Source organism: Coregonus clupeaformis, unplaced genomic scaffold, assembly GCF_020615455.1.
Source record: "Coregonus clupeaformis isolate EN_2021a unplaced genomic scaffold, ASM2061545v1 scaf0909, whole genome shotgun sequence".
Lineage (NCBI taxonomy): Eukaryota > Metazoa > Chordata > Actinopteri > Salmoniformes > Salmonidae > Coregonus > Coregonus clupeaformis.
In genome coordinates, this window is record NW_025534363.1 from 157,535 (window position 1) to 178,820 (window position 21,286).

The following is a 21,286-nucleotide window of genomic DNA, read 5'->3' on the forward strand; positions in this document are numbered from 1 at the left end:
ACTATTTGATACATCAGAAAAGCAGAACTTAATATTTGGTACAGAAACCTTTGTTTGCAATTACAGAGATCATACGTTTCCTGTAGGTCTTGACCAGGTTTGCACACACTGCAGCAGGGATTTTGGCCCACTCCTCCATACAGTATCGAAGAGAATAGAGCTTTTTGGTCTAAACTCCACTCGCCGTGTTTGGAGGAAGAAAAAGGATGAATACAACCCCAAGAACACCATCCCAACCATGAAGCATGGAGGTGGAAACATCATTCTTTGGGGATGCTTTTCTGCAAAGGGGACAGGACGACTGCACCGTATTGAGGGGAGGATGGACTGGGCCATGTATCGCGAGATCTTGGCCAACAACCTCCTTCCCTCAGTAAGAGCATTGAAGATGGGTCGTGGTTGGGTCTTCCAGCATGACAACGACCCGAAACACACAGCCAGGGCAACTAAGGAGTGGCTCCGTAAGAAGCATCTCAAGGTCCTGGAGTGGCATAGCCAGTCTCCAGACCTGAACCCAATAGAAAATCTTTGGAGGGAGCTGAAAGTCCGTATTGCCCAGCGACAGCCCCGAAACCTGAAGGATCTGGAGAAGGTCTGTATGGAGGAGTGGGCCAAAATCCCTGCTGCAGTGTGTGCAAACCTGGTCAAGACCTACAGGAAACGTATGATCTCTGTAATTGCAAACAAAGGTTTCTGTACCAAATATTAAGTTCTGCTTTTCTGATGTATCAAATACTTATGTCATGCAATCAAATGCAAATTAATTACTTAAAAATCATACAATGTGATTTTCTGGATTTTTGTTTTAGATTCCGTCTCTCACTGTTGAAGTGTACCTATGATAAAAATGACAGACCTCTACATGCTTTGTAAGTAGGAAAACCTGCAAAATCGGCAGTGTATCAAATACTTGTTCTCCCCACTGTAGGTAGGTAGATATGAACATCAAGCACATTTTAACTCTGTAGTTGGAATTTATGTTTGATTGGAGTGATTTGAAAGTAGGTTTTGGATTGATCAAACTAGGTCTATTCTGGAGAAAAAGCTATCGTGGCATTTTTTAATTTTAATTTTAGTTTAAAAAAATTGGTCTGGCCTAGTTTCTTTTGCCCAACCCTTGGACACAGTAGAAGCTGTAGTATGGCCTTCATGAAGAGCCATAGCAATACTTTGACAATCCCAAGGAGGTTATTTATTGTGGAACAGCATGGTCAGTACCGGCTGATTTGATGGAGGCCTACAACTGAATGGTAAGCTGTAAGCTGTAAGCTTATCTTGATTGTTGTGCCGCCCACAGATAAGATGCTCAGCCTCCTCTGTCTCCAATCGTCTGTTAAGACCACATCACATAAAGAAACAACTGCTGTTTTTCTTCTCGAGCAAACCACCGTTTCCCCTCTCGGAGGCAAAGCCCCGTAGCTCCTTTGGGTGTCTACACGCTTGAGTGAAAACTGAATTGTGCCGGAGGTGGGTGTTGGCAGCAGTAAAAACCTAAGAAAGAAAAAGGGCATATAAGGAGAATGTTGTCAAGACAGTCCCACAAATTAAAAGCTCTTCTGCTTTCTTCCATAAGGGTGGAGTAGAGTCGCTTGGGGAATGGGTTGCCCATCTGGATGCCCCAATGAGGCACCGCTTTTAGACTGGGTGCTTCATCTTTCATTGTCAATGTTGAAAGTGCTAAATTAGTGGTTGCTAATTTCCCCCTCTCTTCTGCCTGACCTAGCTGCCGTTTTATGATTTAGGCTGAGCTGTTGTGCTTCGGCGCCTTCAATGCTTTGCCAGAGTGTTGGTTCAGTTGTTTGTTTGATGTACCTGTCAGTTACGCTGGTTGGGATTTAAATCAGATTTTGTGTGTTTGTCTCCATTAGACCAGACAATCTGTTTCTCTTTGAACGCAGAGCTACTAAAGGTAGAAGTTATGAATATGCATTTCTGTCAATTTTGCTGCTGACTAACCGGCCCTCATTAACCGGTCAACAAACGGTTAATTTCCACCCCCAAAAATTAAATGCTGTGACCAACAGAAAACATGCAGTAAGAGCTTAATGAAAACATGGAACAAGAACTTATTGAAAACATGGAACAAGAGCTTAATGAAAACATGGAACAAGAACGTAATGAAAACATGGAACAAGAACTTAATGAAAACATGCAACAAGAGCTGAATGAAAACATGCAACAAGAACTGAATGAAAACATGGAACAACAGCTGAATGAAAACATGGAACAAGAGCTTAATGAAAACATGGAACAAGAACTTAATGAAAACATGCAACAAGAGCTGAATGAAAACATGCAACAAGAACTGAATGAAAACATGGAACAAGAGCTGAATGAAAACATGCAACAAGAACTGAATGAAAACATGGAACAACAGCTGAATGAAAACATGGAACAAGAGCTTAATGAAAACATGGAACAAGAGCAAGCCTTTTGTCTTACAGGGCCTAATAAAGCAGCTAATAAAACGTTATTTTCAATCATTTGCCAAAATTCAGTTAGTAGGAAAACACAGTTCTAAACAGTGCAGCGGTTCCATATGTGACAGAAATGAAGCTCTCCGTTAGAAACGTAGAAAGAGGGGGAATTCAATAGCAACAACTAGGATGGGTTGCTAATATGACTAGGGTTGTGCCTTTGGCTTCTGGACAACGAAATAAAGTTGATATGAAAATAATTATTCTCCCTCAAAGACACGTTATAAAGTGGTGGGTGACGCGCTGATAGCCTGCCTACCATTGAATACATCCTATGCACTCGAATGGTGAATGGGAGGTGCACTTTTAATTACAAGTTGAGATTGAGATTATTATTTTTTTGTCGTGTTCATCAAAACAGTTGACATACGATTGCATTTAGAATGGTAATTTGTTGCGCAATGACTGGGCTTATAAAAGCACGTTTCACCCCAGTACCAGCTTTTTGAGGAGCTTCTCTCACTCTGTCTGACAGATGATAGGCTATTCCCATCCTCAAACTATGCTCACGACGACTAACGAAAATACCTCCCTCATCCACACACTGCCTTGGACCCTCTGTCTTTCTCGGACACCTTCACTCATTCACATTTCTTGTAGGACAGGGAGGAATCTAGTCTCTCTATGTGATGCACCTGCTGTCCTTTCATCACTGAATACAGATGTCTTTTCAGGTAAAGATTTTCACATCTGCCTCAAGTGGCTCCTCTTCATGTTTAGTAAGGCTGGTTTACCTTCCCAGCCTCTGTGCTTTAGCCTCGGGCAACGTTGTGTAGGTGGTGTTGTCAGGTTGTGCTTTAGCCTTGGGCAACGTTGGGTAGGTGGTGTTGTCAGGTTGTGCTTTAGCCTTGGGCAACGTTGGGTAGGTGGTGTTGTCAGGTTGACACTGTCTTTTGTTTGCTTAGAAAGACTTCCTTATTTGGAAGGAAGTGCTATGTTTCGTTCCACTTAGTAACACGTGAGCTGCAATCCAAAGTGATTGTTAAGGACTGTTAGATTGATGGGAACCCACCTGGTACATTCACCTCTCCTCATGTTTTTATGCCTAGGCTGTCTTGCTTGGCTTCTAGGCAACGTTTTAGTTCCTTTAAATATATGTTTGATCTGAAGGTTCAGGCCTCGTGAGATGTTCTTGTGAAGAAGCAGAACTGTAATTAGTGTTTTTGACATCTAGCCTAGTAGCCTATACACCATATCATCAGCCGTCTAATCTCGTTTGATGTAGGCCATTTCATCTTCGGAGAGAGAGATTCAATGTGCATCCTTGGCGCAGGCCTATACATGCAAAGGAGCCATATGGCATAGAGCAGATTTCCTGTATATTATCATCTACTTGAAATGAGCAACTGGCTTTACTCTTCATGGTTATGGGTGACTGATTTCATCACAGCTTAGTTGCTCTTCTGTATTATTTATGAGTGTTACAAGTGTGGCCTGCAGTTAGCAGCTGAAACAGAGAGTTGCCTAGAAACCGAAAGTGCCTTTTAGCAGATGGTGGTAATAGGCCTACTTCAGGTTGTTTTTGTATTCTCTGTGTAGTTCTCTTTGCAACGTCTGTAAGCTTCAGCGTCTACAGTATTGTCAAGCAGCTTTAAAACAGCCTAGCTCTCTAGAAGCTTCCGACATCCAAGGCTGTCTGGTTTGATAGTCACATTACTAGGCTTTTAGTCTCCTCAAATGTGAGATGTATAACCATTTTTGATTTGTTTTCTGAGGATCATTGGTTCACTATAGGTGTATTGCAAAGTGAATGCAATTTGTGCACTCTTTCTACACTCGGGTCCAAGTCTATCTTTTGCGTATGAGTCATCGTTAATCAATGCAGTACTAGAGAATCTCTAAGTAGGCTGACATTGGCTTGAGAGGATGACATGACTTAGCCGAGACGTTGTATTCCTCATTGACACTGTGCAGTGTAGAGACACAATCAGTGTGGCAATATTCCCATTAGCGTTTGATTGAAGGGTGGCTTTAGTTCATGAGAACATCAAGCTCGGCTGTTTTCATCCACTGTCTTGTACCAGGAAACTAAGCTACTGTGTGTCAAAGTAAACATAAATATGTACTGACTGATCTAATAAGGAACATGGCTGCTGTTCTCCATGAACGCCTGTGCTTGACTGGTAGCCGATGATTCAGAGAGGGGGACTCTGGACTCTCAGGGCTCAGGCATTCAGGTGAAGCCGACAGAGGGTGACGTCACCTCTGATGGCCTGACTCCAGGGAAGCCACCGATCCACAAAGCACTTTCACTGGGGTCAAAAGTAATTGTAGAACTGAATTGAAGTGGAAACATGCAGTTTGGCTATTTTCTAAGACTACGGGGAGATTATTTCCTGCTTAATCAATCATACCCTCTTGCCTCTAAGAACTCACCAGTTTCCTCCTCTTCTTTCAAGAACGATTGTGCTTTCTTTCTTTCTTTCTCTGGTGTTAAGATTGAATTCCTCATACCTCACCCACGCTGAAAATGGATACAGATGACAGTTCAATGCTCAACATACCACATAGTAACTGGTGTTTTGCATAAGCCAGGGGCCAATGTTTAAGGCCTGGAGTTGTGTTCGTCGCTGAGTTTCAGCAGGGCAGGAGGCATTACAGTTGATAGTGTAACCTTCGTTCTGTGTCAATGGGATTTGCCGTTTCATTCTTTTTCATCCTATTGTGCACCTAATGAATATGGCTTTCAAAGAAACTAGACTGAATATTTATGTCCATGAGTGCAAGCGAATGACAAATTACTGGGATGCGCCAACAGAGCTTGCGTTCCAGTCCAAACATGGCCTAATTTGATTCAGCTTGCATTGTTATTCATTTCAGAGGACTATCTGATTTGGCCGTTCTGATACGGTTATTCGATCCACAGAAGAGAACCCATCAGGTCCAAGGCAAGCTCCAAGGTTTTGCTAAATGTTATAAAGATTAGGTTAACTACTCCCTTTTCCAAACCACTAATTGTACCCTTGACTCTGCAAATGACAGACAAAGATGGGTCTTGTCTTTGTGTTTTGTCACGGGGTTGTATCTCTGGATGAGTTTGTACTGTAGCTAAGTTTATTTAATTTGGGGTTCAAATGAATCCACAGCCAGTGGATCCATCTGGGATATCTCAACCAGGAATCTAGAAGTAGGCCTATGTTGTTTCCAGAAAGCATAGCCTACTCTTCCGTACTGGTGTATCCTACTTACTCAACCTTTGTCATGGGGTGGATCCTACTTACTCAACCTTTGTCATGGGGTGGATCCTACACCCAACCTTTGTCATGGGGTGGATCCTACTTACTCAACTTTTGGCATGGGGGTGGATCCTACTTACTCAACCTTTGTCATGGGGTGGATCCTACTTACTAAACTTTTGGCATGGGGTGGATCCTACTTACTCAACCTTTGTCATGGGGTGGATCCTACTTACTCAACTTTTGGCATGGGGTGGATCCTATTTACTCAACGTTTGGCATGCTTGGAGCTTAACTGAAAAATTAAGTCAACATCATTCGGCTGCTTTTTTATGAGCACATTATGGATGGTCTATGTGGGTCCAGTAGCAGCCTTAACATAACTGATTCAGGTTTAGTAGTAGCCTATTTGATGGAACACTTGACTGTTTGGTCCAGACATAACAGATAAAATTTTAAGGTAGTGTGGATGCGTTAATAAACGAGCACAACCCAGACAGGTGTTGATATGACACTACAACGTAACAACCCAGACAGCGCGTTGATATGACACTACAGCGTAACAACCCAGACAGGTGTTGATATGACACTACAACGTAACGACCCAGACAGGCGTTGATATGACACTACAGGGTAACAACCCAGACAGGTGTTGATGTGACACTACAGCGTAACAACCCAGACAGGCGTTGATATGACACTACAGCGTAACAACCCAGACAGGTGTTGTGACACTACAGCGTAACAACCCAGACAGGCGTTGATATGACACTAGAGCAAAACAACCCAGACAGGTGTTGATATGACACTACAACGTAACAACCCAGACAGGTGTTGATATGACACTACAGCGTAACAACCCAGACAGGTGTTGATATGACACTACAACGTAACAACCCAGACAGGTGTTGATATGACACTACAATGTAACAACCCAGACAGGTGTTGATATGACACTACAGCGTAACAACCCAGACAGGTGTTGATATGACACTACAGCGTAACAACCCAGACAGGTGTTGATATGACACTACAGCGTAACAACCCAGACAGGTGTTGATATGACACTACAGCGTAACAACCCAGACAGGTGTTGATATGACACTGAAGCGTAACAACCCAGACAGGTGTTGATATGACACTACAGCGTAACAACCCAGACAGGTGTTGATATGACACTACAGAGTAACAACCCAGACAGGTGTTGATATGACACTACAACGTAACAACCCAGACAGGTGTTGTTATGACACTACAAGCGTAATAACCCAGAAAGGTGTTGATATGACACTGAAGCGTAACAACCCAGACAGGTGTTGATATGACACTACAGCGTAACAACCCAGACAGGTGTTGATATGACACTACAGAGTAACAACCCAGACAGGCGTTGATATGACACTACAGCGTAACAACCCAGACAGGTGTTGATATGACACTACAGCGTAACAACCCAGACAGGTGTGTTGATATGACACGACAGTATCAAATCACATTTTATTGGTCGCGTACACGTCTAGCAGATGTTATTGTGGGTGTAGCGACATGCTTGTGTTCCTAGCTCCAACAGTGCAGTAACATCTAACAATACACACATCTAAAAGTAAAAGAATGTAATTTAGAAATATATAAATATTAGGATGAGCAATGTCGCAGTCCGGAGTATGTATGTACACTACGAAAGTCAAAAGTTTGGACACCTACTCATTCAAGGGTTTTTCTTTATTTTGACTTTTTTACATTGTAGAATAATAGTGAAGACATCAAAACTATGAAGTAACACATATGGAATCATGTAGTAACCAAAAAAGTGTTAAACAAATCTAAATATATTTTGTATTTGAGATTCTTCAAAGTAGCCACCCTTTGCCTTGATGACAGCTTTGCACACTCTTAGCATTCTCTCAACCAGCTTCATGAGGTAGTCACCTGGAATGCATTTCAATTAACAGGTGTGCCTTCTTAAAAGTTAATTTGTGGAATTTCTTTCCTCCTTAATGCGATTGAGCCAATCAGTTGTGTTGTTACATTTTACATTTTAGTCATTTAGCAGACGCTCTTATCCAGAGCGACTTAGTTAGTGAGTGCATACATTTTCATACTGTGTTGTGACAAGGTAGGGGGGGTATACAGAATATAGCCTTATTTGGTAAAAGACCAAGTCCATATTATGGCAAGAACAGCTCAAATATGCAAAGAGAAACGACAGTCCATCATTACTTTAAGACATGAAGGTCAGTCAATACGGAACATTTCAAGAACTTTGAAAGTTTCTTCAAGTGCAGTTGCAAAAACCATCAAGCGCTATGATGAAACTGGCTCTCATGAGGACTGCCACAGGAATGGAAGACCCAGAGTTACCTCTGCTGCAGAGGATAAGTTAATTAGAGTTACTAGCCTCAGAAATTGCAGCCCAAATAAATGATTCAGAGTTCAAGTCACAGACACAGCTCAACATCTCAACACTCTTCAGAGGAGACTGTGTGAATCAGGCCTTCATGGTTGAATTGCTGCAAAGAAACCACTACTAAAGGACACCAATAAGAAAAAGAGACCTGCTTGGGCCAAGAAACACGAGCAATTAGACCGGTGGAAATGTGTTATTTAGTCTGGAGTCCAAATTAGAGATTTTTGGTTCAACGCCGTGACTTTTGTGAGACGCTGGTGTGGGCCGGAACTGGATGATCTCCGCATGTGTAGTTCCCACCGTAAAGCATGGAGGAGGTGTGGTGTTATGGTGTGGGGGTGCTTTGCTGGTGGCACTGTCAGTGATTTATTTTAGAATTCAAGGCACACTTAACCAGCATGGTTACCACAGCATTCTGCAGCGATATGCCATGCCATCCCATCTGGTTTGCGCTTAGTGGGACTATCATTTGTTTTTCAACAGGACAATGACCCAAAACACACCTCCAGGCTGTGTAAGGGCTATTTTACATGTACATTCACATTTTAGTCATTTAGAAGACGCTCTTATCCAGAGCGACTTATCCAGAGCGACTTAGTGAGTGCATACATTTTCATACTGGCCCCCAGTGGGAAACAATCCCACAACCCTGGCGTTGCAAGCGCCATGCTCTACCAACTGAGCTACAGGGGACTCCTTTACCAAGAAGGAGCGTGATGGAGTGCTGCATCAGATGAGCTGACCTCCACAATCCCCCGACCTCAACCCAATTGGGATGAGTCGGACCGCAGAGTGAAGGAAAAGCAGCCAACAAGTGCTCAGCATATGTGGGAACTCCTTCAAGACTGTTGGAAAAGCATTCCAGGTGAAGCTGGTTGAGAGAATGCCAAGAGTGTGCAAATCTGTCATCAAGGCAAAGGGTGGCTATTTGAAGAATCTTAAATATAAAATATATTTGGATTTGTTTAACACTTTTTTGGTTACTACATGATTTCATATGTGTTATTTCATAGTTTGATGTCTTCACTATTATTCTAAAATGTAAAAAAACTGTAAAAAATAAAGAAAAACACTTGAATGAGTAGGTGTGTCCAAACTTTTGAGTGGTAGTGTATGTACTGTATATGTGTGATGGGATGTATAGACATTATGGACAGTATGTTGATATACTATATATTCTATCGGAAGAATACGTGGATAGAATAGTATATGAACAGCAATAGTTGAATAGGATGTTCTTGACTAGAATACAGTATATACAGTGCAAGTATTCAGACCCCCTTTTCCACATTTTGTTACGTTTCAGCCTTATTCTAAAATGGAGTAAATTAAAAATGTTCTCATCAATCTACACAAAGCCCATAATGACAAAACAAAACAGGTTTTTAGAAATTTTTGCAAATGTATTAAAAATGAAAAAACATACCTTATTTACTAAAGTATTCAGACCCTTTGCTATGAGACTCAAAATTGAGCTCACGTGCATCCTGTTTCCATTGATCATCCTTGATGTTTCTACAACTTGATTTGGAATCTACCTGTGGTAAATTCCATTGATTGGACATGATTTGGAAAGGGACACACCTGTCTATATAAGGTTCCACAGTTGACAGTGCATGTCAGAGCAAAAACCAAGCCATGAGGTCAAAGGAATTGTCCGTAGAGCTCCGATACAGGATTGTGTCGAGGTACAGATCTGGGGAACAGTACCAAAAAATGTATGCAGTATTTAAAGTCCCCAAGAACACAGTGGTCTCCATCATTCTTAAATGGAAGAAGTTTGCAACCACCAAGACTCTTCCTAGAGCTGGCTGCCCGGCCATACTGAGCAATCGGGGGAGAAGGGCCTTGGTCATGGAGGTGACCAAGAACCCGATGGTCACTCTGACAGAGCTCCAAAGTTCCTCTGTGGAGATGGGATAATCTTCCAGAAGGACAACCATCTCTGCAGCACTCCACCAATCAGGCCTTTATGGTAGAGTGATCAGACAGAAGCCACTCTTCAGTAAAAGGCACATGACAGCCCGCTTGGAGTTTGCCAAAAGGCACCTAAAGACTCTCAGACCATGGGAAACAAGCTTCTCTGGTCTGGAAGAAACCAAGATTGAACTCTTTGGCCTGAATGCCAAGGGTCACGTCTGAGAAACCCTGGCACCATCCCTACGGTGAAGCATGGTGGTGGCGAATCATGCTTTGGGGATGTTTTTCAGCGGCAGAAACTGGTAGACTAGTCAGGATCGAGGGAAAGATGAATGGAGCAAAAGTACAGAGAGATCCTTGATGAAAACCTGCCAGACTTTAACCCAATCAAATATCTCAGGAGATACCTGAAAAAAGCTGTGCAGTGATGCTCTCCCCATCCAACCTGACAGAGCTTGAGAGGATATGCAGAGATGAATGGGAGGAACTCCCCAAATACAGGTGTACCAAGCTTGTAGCGTCATACCCATGAAGACTTGAGGCTGTAATCGCTGCCAAAGTACTGAGTAAAGGGTCTGAATACTTATGTAATGTTATTTTTAAGGCTGAACGATTTTGGAAAATAATCTAATTGCGATTTTTTGCCCCCAATATTGCGATTGCGATTTAATATGCGATTTAATTTATTTATCCTTTTTCCCCTACAAAACATAATGAATGATTTAAATATGACCAACACAATAGTATATACATTTAGTGTGAAATGTTCTTTCCATAGGCTGGGTCTATTTGTTAGAATTAAATTCAAACATGTATGACTTGAAATAAATGACATTTTTATTGAACTGCTCATTACAGAAACATCTGTGGCTTTGCCACTGTGCATTTAAATAATTTAAACAAAGGCATGAACTTTGTAAACACTGTGTGCAAAAGGTACAGTCTTAAGAAAAAATAATTTTAAATTGTATGTATCTTACTGCTCCCAAGTCAGTAACATTTCACACAACTGAAACAAGGAATTTGCTTTGAAAAATATTTTGTAAAATCAAAGTAAATAAAGTTATAAATAAAAAAATGAGAAATGCACTTTTAATTTAGACAAACTATTTTTTTATAAATCGATTGAATATTATAATATAAAATAGATGAGCCTCACTTATCTCAAGTACACAACAATAACACACCACACAGACTAAAGTTCACTACGAGTATGGCACTGCCAGCCATACTTATCCAACAGTTCTGTTCTCAGTGGCTCACAGGTTTTTTTGCTAAGAAAACCAGAATATTGACTTTTCTGGCTTCAAGGATGAGCGAGTGCAAGTCACAATATTCCCTCCTGTGCTAAAAAAGACGCTCTGAGGGGAGCGCTTGTAGCAGGTACACAAAGATACTTTGCGTGCCATGGTGCACAACTGTGGGTAGCTGATCTTGTGCACCCTCCACTTAAGCCAATGGATCATCTTCTCCATCAATGGTAGGAGTCATCAGGTAATTGTTTATCTCTGCCTCTGCGACATCTTCAAGATTTACAGGCAAAGAAGGAGAGAGGCTGAACTGGTCTTGAAAAAACTGCCAAGAGACCTCTTCGTCTTTTCCCCAAGGACTGTGCACTTTGAGGCATCTGAACAGTTTCAGTACGAGACCTCTTCTCCTTATTAGATGAAAACAACAGCCATTAGTTTTCCAGTTAGATTTTACAGAAAATTTTTGTTTTTTGTGAAATACATAATTATTTACCCAATGATATGTACGTTGTGCCAAGTCTACTATCTCTGTTCTTCAGACGAGTCTTGATAGCAGGGATGTTGTCTGTACTGATGTACTGTATTTTGAACCTAGGGTCCAGGAAACAGGCAACATCCAAAAGCTCCTGGATGTTTGGGTCTCCATATTTGTTATTGAGGTATGCTAGGACTTTGGTTTTTATTGATTTAGTCAGGTCAGTGTCCTCAGCATCTTCAGCCAGGACTGATGTGGCAAAAAGGTGAGAACTGGCTTGAGGTAGGAGATGCTTACATACTCCTCTCCAGAAAGAGCATCAGTAAACTCCAGTAGAGGATGCAGTGCCTTGTGAATCGACTCCAACACGTCAATATCCTGCCAGGTTGGGATAAGGGAGCGGTGCATATCGATCTCCAGACAATACCTGAGAAATGGCTTTGGCCTGTTCAAGCACTCTGGCAATCATCATTTCTTTAGAACCCCATCTTGTTGGGCACTCCGCTATGAGGTTGTGCTCAGGGGAGTTTGAGCTCTCTCTGTGCCTCCGTCAGGGCTGCTTTCTTCTTCCAACTGTGGGAAAAGTGCCCCACCAGCTTCCTGCACAGTGCTGTTGCCCTTGACACTCTGTCATCTTTGAGTGCATTTTCTAAAAGAAATAAAAAGTAGTGTATTACACACAATTTGAGTTTTGATACAAGGCTCTCACTATTACACACTCAAATTAGCTGTAATTCTGAAATACACACATCCACAACACATCCTCTCTCTCTCTCTCAATTCAAAGGGTCTTTATTTGCATGTCAATTCTCTCTCTCTCTTCTCTCTCTCTCTCTCCTCATAAACACTAAAAAAACATGTAAAAACAAAAACAAGAAAAAGAAAAAAATGCAGGTGGGCATTCCACCACAGACAGACATATGATATAAGCAAGTAAAATGAATTTACATATTAGAAAAGGAGTGGAAGTATGAATTTATTTAATCCCATCCGATTTATATAATATCATTTATATATATTTGTATATTCAGCTTTACTAATCGACGCATCTCTCTCTCGCACTCGCGCACACACACAAACACACACACACACACACACACACACACACACACACACACACACACACACACACACACACACACACACACACACACACACACACGATAACCCACCAATGGCAAGATGTAATCTGTGGCCAAAACATTGGAGCCTCGGCTCCATTCATTGCCGCGCAGCAAGCACCATATTCGACGCGTTGTCCGTCGTGATGCAGACGTGATTCTCCTCGTGGAGATCCCAGCTGACAAGCCCTTCTCAGGCGGGCTGCAATATTTTCCCTGTGTGATCGTCTGCGGGAAGTAGGTAGTTTGTAGGCAGCGAGCTCGGAGGTTGAAATCTTCATCAATAAAATGGACTCGTAAGACTCTGGTACGGCTCAGCTGTGCGGCTTGACCACATATCAGTAGTGCTAGCAAAAAACTCCACCGTTTTAAGTTCCGCGGCGACTTTCTCTTTGCACTTTTTGTACAGCTCCGGTATGGCAGTCTGACTGAAGTATGTGCGGGAGGGTATACTGTAACGTTTATCAAGCGTATGTATTAATGCCATGAACCCAGGCTTGGTCACCGCGTGCTGAGAGGCATCAATCTTTGGCTATTAACTCCGGTTATTGTCCGAGTGATTTCTCCTCGCCGCTTTTGAATTACGTTCATACGGAGTGACACTTTCAACATTTCTGTCAGTGATCCCTGTCTTGAGGTATTTGGCTTGTCTCGCCGCACTGATGCTCGGCATTTTGGTCATACAACTGTCATGCATTGATTTGTGGTATTTTTTAAAGTGCTGAAACAGGTTTGTAGTGTTACCCCGTGAAGTAGCAATCGGAGCACGGCATGCTCTCTGCACAACACCTGATGCTGCTCAGCATCTTCTTTTTTAAAACCAAAATAGTTCCACACCACCGACGTGCTGTTCCTCTTCGATATTAAAGTATCAGCTGTGTCAGTTTCTGACTGTTCCGTCGAGCAAGAGGCCATTGCGCTGGACAGCATGAAAAGTCGCGTCACGTGACCACCTCAAATCGCGCACGTTGCGATTAGAAAATCGCGTTCAGTCAAATCGCGATATTATCGCGAATGCAATTAATCGTTCAGCCCTAGTTATTTTTTAGTTTTTTTACACAAAAAATCCAAACCTGTTTTTGCTTTGACATTATGGGGTATTGTGTGTAGATTGAAGAGGGGACTTTTTATTTTTTTATTTTAGAATAAGGCTGTAACGTAACAAAATGTGAAAAGCGTCAAGGGGTCTGTATACTTTCCAAATGCACTGTACATAAGAAATGGGTAGAACCGTATGTAAACATTATTACAGCGACCAGTGTTCCATGTCTATAGGGCAGCAGACTCTAAGATGCAGGGATGAGTAAACAGGTGGTAGCCGGCTAGTGACAGTGACTAAGTTCTGGGCAGGGTACTGGGTGGGGGCCGGCTAGTGATGGCTATTTCACAGTCTGATGGCCTTGATAGAAGCTGTTTTTCAGTCTCTCGGTCCCAGCTTTGATGTACCTGTACTGACCTCGCCTTCTGGATGATAGCGGGGTGAACAGGCTGTGGCTTGGGTGGCTGAGGTCCTTGATGATCTTCTTGGCCTTCCTGTGACACCAGGTGCTGTAGATGTCCTGAAGGGCAGGCAGTGTGCTCCCGGTGATGCGTTAGGCTGACCGCACCACCCTCTGGAGAGTCCTGCGGTTGCGGGTGTCGGTAAGGTAGAGGTGATATGATCCTTAACTAGCCTCTCAATGCACTTCATGATGGCAGAAGTGAGTGCTACGGGGCAGTAGTCGTTCAGTTACCTTCGCTTTCTTGGGTACAGGAACAATGTTGAACATCTTGAAGCAAGTGAGGACAGCAGTCTGGGATAGGGAGCGATTGAATAGGTCCGTAAACCCTCCAGCCAGCTGGTCTACGCATGCTCTGAGGACGCGGCTAGGGATGTCGTCTGGGCCGGCAGCCTTGCGACTGTAAAAAACGCTTTAATGTCTTACTCACATCGGCCACTGTGAACAGTCCTCGGAGCGGCCCGTGACGGCGGCACTGTGTTATCCTCTAAGCGTGCGAAGAAGGTGTTAGCTGTGGGAGCAAGACGTGTCCGCGAGACGGGTGGTTTTCCTTATAATGTGATTCTCTGGAGTTGCCACATACATCTTGTGTCTGAGCCGCCAAAATGCGAATCCACTTTTGTCTCTGTACTGACGGGTTTGATTGCTTTAGGAGGGCATAGTGGACTGTTGTGATAATTCCCAGTCACCTTGCCGTGGTTAAATGAGTGGTTATGCTTTGTTTTGAAAATGATGCCCTCTATCCACGTTTTTTGTTTGGATAGGTTTTAATCGTCACAGTGGGAACAACATCCCCTATAACTCCGATGAACTCAGTCACCGCCTCAGTGTATACGCCAATGTTATTCTCAGATGCAACCCGCAGCATGTCAGTCCGCGGATAAAACATTTGAAGAGGATTGATTGGTCAGACCAGCGTTGAATAGACCTAGCATAGGAACCTGTTTTGATTTGCCCATAGGAAGGTGGAGCAACCCAGACAGGTGTTTGATATGACACTACAGAGTAACTCCCTGTAATCCTTGCCCGAGCTATGCGCTCAGTTTTAAATAATCCAATAAACAAAATGAAGCCAAGGTTTATGTGGAAAAAAGAGATCCCAGTCGGGAAATTACTGTGAGATGATGAAACTGAAAATCATGCAAAGATTTTCCTCTCAATTAATAATTAAGTATTGTCAGCAACTTGGTATGCTCCACATCACTCCCAATCCATTAAAATCCTTTCACTCAGCTAAACATCTTTCTTAGCCGTGGCTTTTCAAGGAATTGGCAGGGTGCTGTTTTTGAAGGGAAGGCTTGGTGACACTGCAGAAACCTCTCAAACATTGTGGTTTGGGGGAGTTTTTATAAACCAGACTGTAAATCCTGAGAGAGGGTAAAGTACGCAATTCAGGTGGGTGGAGTGTTGAGGCAGAGGCTTGTTTAATCTATCAGTTTTGTGCTTCTCAGCAGTGCGGCTTTTGGAACCCCAGAATGGACAAGCACTTGACTGTGTGCGTACTGCCTGCCACGGAATGAAAGGTGTTGTTTTGCGCGGAGGGAACTAGAATTAGGAGCTAAAATCTGTGCTGGTTAGGAGGATCCATTTAATTCAAAATAATGAAGCAAATAATGAAAGTAGAAAGTATCAGGTAATTTATCATGGTAAAAGATAGGAATATATGGTATTCATGTTCTTGGACAGGATGGTGAATAGAATTTCAAGTCCATATCATTCAGAGAGTAAGAGCATTCAAGAGTATCTAAATCATTATATCACCTCAGAGATCCTCATGTTGGTGACGAAACCCAACTGTTCCATCCTCTCACCACCCACGTGCACAAGGAAACAACCACCCAAGGACCAGGAACCAACCATGCTTTCATTGTTGATCCCCTTCTGCCCTCTCTCTGCTCTCATAGAGGATCACTTAACATTTGCCTTGAACTTGAGTGGAACAAGCAATAATGCAAAATGTGTTGTCTGTTCTGTTCACCACTCTGCCCCTGTGCCTAAGTGAATACTACTACTGTACTATGCTCAAAGTACAGAGGATGTTAATGGCTTCAGTGACCTTTAAACTCTTCAGTTCAGAGATTGGCTAGGTTAATCCACTGTGAACATGAGAAAATGTACTCCAAAACCTTCACCAGTATTAAAATCCCACTAGAATTTCTTAGACATGTACAGGATATCATGATTACACTCCAACAGCCTGAGACACCAACAACCGACTCTGCTGAGGCCTCAGCTCCCAGTGTCTTAAAGGAGCTCTCTGAGACTTGTGGTGAACAAAAGGCCTCTCCTACTGAGGCTTATTGGTTGCCATCTGGGGAATCCCTTTAATTCAACACTTCCTGGACACTTAACCTGTCATCGTCATACTGTTGTTGCTAATGTTGTTTCCATGCCACCACGACAGCCTCATTAGTTTCCCAGGGATCTAAAGGAGGCTGTAAAATAAGTCACAGTCCCACTTGTGATCATACTTGCCTCCAATTTACAAATGAAATATGATGGAGGAAGAGCGGCTGATTTTCTCCAGGGTAGTTTGTTTTAACCCTCTGTTGTAGCCTGCTTGTTTTTGTTTTGATTTACTTTCCATCTAGCCGAACTAGAAATCAAGAATGAGCGGTGAGAGGACTGCAGTGTAGAAAACGCCTGTCTGGAAACATGGTTTGAGAAGCAAAGTGCGTTAGAAGAGCTGTGCTCAGTTCTGTTAGCGTCTCTCTTTACATGGCTTTCACTTTGAGGAGAGGGGTTCTTTGTTGTAGGGCTTGTTCGTGGGTTCACTGTGTCTCCATAAAGCCCAGGAACAGAGCAGGTTGACAGCAGGCTGATTACCTGTCCTGTCCCATTCACTCAGCACACTGCAGCCACAGCTTGGCCACGTCATGCATCATAAACTGACACAGAGTGATTACGATGTCATTAGGCCCCTCTCACCGCAGCTCGCCACATTGATTTGCTCGCCGTCTCTCCCAGGGAGTCAACAAAGACCTTTCGGAGGCTAGTAGGGGGAAATGGCCTTTCGAGCGTATTTCAAAAGCAATTTGGAAAGATTCATATTTTTTACAGTACAGGAGGTGAACAGATATCGTCTCCCCACAAATACAGATAAAACTGGAATTGATGTTATTTTGAGTATTCAGTCTACATTCTGTCACACTGTTCAGGCTACATTCTGTCACACTGTTCAGGCTACATTCTGTTACACTGTTCAGGCTACATTCTGTCACACTGTTCAGGCTACATTCTGTCACACTGTTCAGGCTACATTCTGTTACACTGTTCAGGCTACATTCTGTCACACTTTCAATATCAGATGGAATGCCTTCTCTTCATATTTGTTCATGTCTAATTAGTAGGGCAATTCCACGGTAACGGAATTACGCTTTGATTCAGTAATTTTTTAAACATTAAAATGTATGCAAAACAAAAACCATTGATTTCAAAGTTTAACAAACTATACAACTCTATGCACAAGGATTACTGTTAACAATTTACACAGAAAAATCTACACAAACAAATTCAGTGGAAGAACTGTGCAGATACAAACTCTGATAACTAAATTACGGGAAAATCTCCCCCAGGTTATTATGCGAACATGTTTTCCAAAAACTCTAATATCTGCTCCGGATTAAGATTCAAAGGTGTCTGCAGAAAGAATGGGTTGTCAGCTATGACATTGCACCTTGAGTTTGAAAAAATCTATTTTGGTTATTGAACTACAGTAAGTGAAGTGGATTTACATAATTATGGATATGAATGTTATTCTCCATGTTTTACAAGTTTGGACATCACTGCACAGTAGAGTACAGTACAATACAGAATAGTAGACTGGAGTTCTGTACAGTACAATACAGAGTAGTAGAGTTCTGTACAGTACAATATACTGTACTGTACTATACTCTACTGTACTGTTGTACTGTACTCTACTGTGCTCTACTCATTGTACTGTGCTATCCAAACTTGTGAAACATACATCTATGATAAGTTCAGATTTGGTCCAGTCCGGTCCGTCTGTGGACGTTAACATCAAGGCCAGGGTGGGCTGACGAAATTTCTACTACTTTTCAACATCCGTGGACGTCCGGTGTCGGTCGGTGCTCAGTGGGTGAGGATGCTGGTTTCAGTTCATGGAAAGGGAGGAGGCTCATGGGTAGGTGTCTGTAAGAGCTGGGAGAGGTGACATTAGTGGAGGGAGAAGGAGAGAGAACTGTTTGAATACTCTTGGTTTGACCACCAGACAACAGAAAGACAAAGAAAACCATTATGAGCTGAACATAACAGTATGCCAGTGGAAGGCGGGACAGTAGCAGGTGACCCAACTGTGTGACCATTTGAGTTCCCATTGTAGCCAATTCAGTTGCAGTAATTCTGGTACAGATTTTTGGTAATTCTGTTACCGATTTGGTAACAGAATTAAGAGTTTTAATAATTTATAAATCAAATGTATATCAGTAAAATCACTAACTAATTGGGAGGTCTACCATTACTTGTTACTTCAGTGAACTTTCATTATCCTCCCTCATGAGGGAGAGAAATGAGAAAATATCTTATGGGTTTTTGGTAATGGAATTACAAGGGGAAAGCCATATTTCTTAAACTTACAGAAAGTAAACAATTTCTCAAACGAAATATGTGTTGATATTAGTTGGCAGGAGGCTTTACGTTAACGTTAATGTGTTTTGATGTATTTCTGATACTTTTTTCCAACTTTTTCTGGTATGTTTTCTAAAAACCCTTTTCCATCTGTTTATCCAGAAATCAAAGCCTTTACTTCTGCCTAATTTTTAAGATGGAAAAAGGTTGAAAAATGTATCTATGCCTTCATTTCCCCAAAATATAGACTCTTAGCTTTCATTTGACACCCAATTTGATATGCTCCTATGAACTTCACATGTTGATGCCTATGGGTTCTTTTTGATGGAAATGCCCAGGAGTGGCAGGAAAATTTAGCAGAATGTTGTATTTAAACATTATTCACGTGGTCAATAGGCCTTTAAGCTGTCTGTCAATTGTTATTTACTCAAGTCTAATTGGATCCTGCATTTGCAACATATTTTGGAGCAGGGAGGGGTTTATGCCCAATTAATGCAAAGTGTTTGGCTGTGGCCTGTTCTCACGCAGCTCAGAGCTAATGATTTGAAGCACTCTAATGTTGACTGCCTTGAATTAATGAGTGCTAAGCTCAGTGTCACCATGGAGCTTAAATCAGCCAGGCTCTCTCTCTCTCTCTCTCTCTCTCTCTCTCTCTCTCTCTCTCTCCCTCTCCCTCTCCCTCTCCTCTCCCTCTCCCCTCTCCCTCTCTGATTCGTTGAGCGCACACACTTGCCTCCTTTTCTCCTGTAACGTCATAGTGCCTCGAAGCCTGTGGAATCAATTACTGTCCTTGCCGCCTGTTCCTTCACCACAACCAAGTCCTTAATTGAGAGAATTAGTGATCGGCCCATGAGAGGATGTGGTGTCAGATCTGGCTGAATTAGTGATGATCAGTCCATGAGAGGATATGGTGTCAGAGATCTGGCTGAATTAGTGATGATCAGTCCATGAGAGGATGTGGTGTCAGAGATCTGTGTGGCGAGAGGGAGAGACGAGAGGGAGACCAGTCTCTCTCTCTCTCCTTCTCTGACCTCCAGTGGTTGGGATTGAAGCAGTTCAATGCCTTCCTGCCCACTAATCATGGTGGTGGAGCAGGGAGGAAAGAAGGAGAGAGAAGGGCCAAGTCCACACAACCACCACATTCAAGGCATCAGTTTACATCAAGGGCCTGCTGGCATGCCTGGATATCTCCCGTGTGTTCAGATGCACTTCCTGTCTTTGTGGCATCCCCTCCCATACAGTGTCTGCTGGTGTATTCAGCGCTTTTTAAGTGACGTGTCTCTTTGTCTTCCCGCTCTCTCTTGCAGATGGAATCTCCCGTCTCCACGCCCGGCCCCCCCCCCCTCCTGGCCGCCGCGGGCAACAACAGCGACAACATCGCGTCCCCGTGCGAGCAGATCATGGTGCGTACGCGCTCGGTGGCGTCCAACACATCGGACGCGGCCCTGGCCACGGAGCCCGAGTGCCTCGGGCCCTGCGAGCCCGGGACCAGCGTCAACCTGGAGGGCATTGTGTGGCAAGAGACCGAAGACGGTGAGTAGGCTAACGTTAGCCACTGCAGAGCCCGACAATTGTTGTTCCAATTGTTGTTCCACTGGTGTTCCTTTTGAACAGACAAAACAGCAGTGTTGTGTACTGGGCCTCAACGCATTTAGTCTGGGTCTTGAAAATAATAGAAAGCAATTCAGACCTTTTTACTTTGCCCACGGGTAAAGACGCACAAGTGCATCATCTCTAACATTGGCTCATTCAAGCCTTTCGCTAAGGTCAAAGTTCAAGTTCTGTTGTTATTATAGTCACACTAGTTTTGTCAGGAATTTGCCTTAAAGTTTCATGTCATGCTGCAAAGGTTGACCTATTGAAGGTCTCCTGACTCAAACCATGACTGTTGAAGCAGCTTTAAATCACACTTTAGCCTAACTTTATAAGGATTTGTCCTCGTACTCTCCATGTTACACAACGGCCAATTATAACAGCAGTTGGTACTTGGCAGGCAGATGGAATCTTCCTGGATAAAAAAGATGGCCAGTTCTAGATGGCCTTTATTGACTTATTTTTCCCAGGAGTGCAGTTTGTTAATATCCAAACTCAACAAAACCCCTGGCAACATAAAGCCAGACTTCTTTTCAACCCTGCCTGATGGGTAGTAGGTCATTGGCAACTCTCCCACAACGTAGGTCCGAGTGAAACGCTACTCCTTTGATCACACACATGCTATGCATTCAATCCATTTTAAATGTGTGTCCCTAGCAGATCCAGGTCACAGGGTCTGAATAACTTCCCTAATCTTCTGTCACACATGCAAAAATAATGCAAACACCTAATCTTCAAAGCGGTGCATTTTTAAATCGCTCGGTAGGCATGCAGGGTACAA

At 42.9% G+C, this 21,286-nt stretch overlaps 1 pseudogene; it reads left to right on the top strand.

The window, feature by feature from the left end:
• Window positions 1–21,286, top strand: part of LOC123485953 — a 66,464-nt pseudogene that overhangs the window by 26,829 nt on the left and 18,349 nt on the right.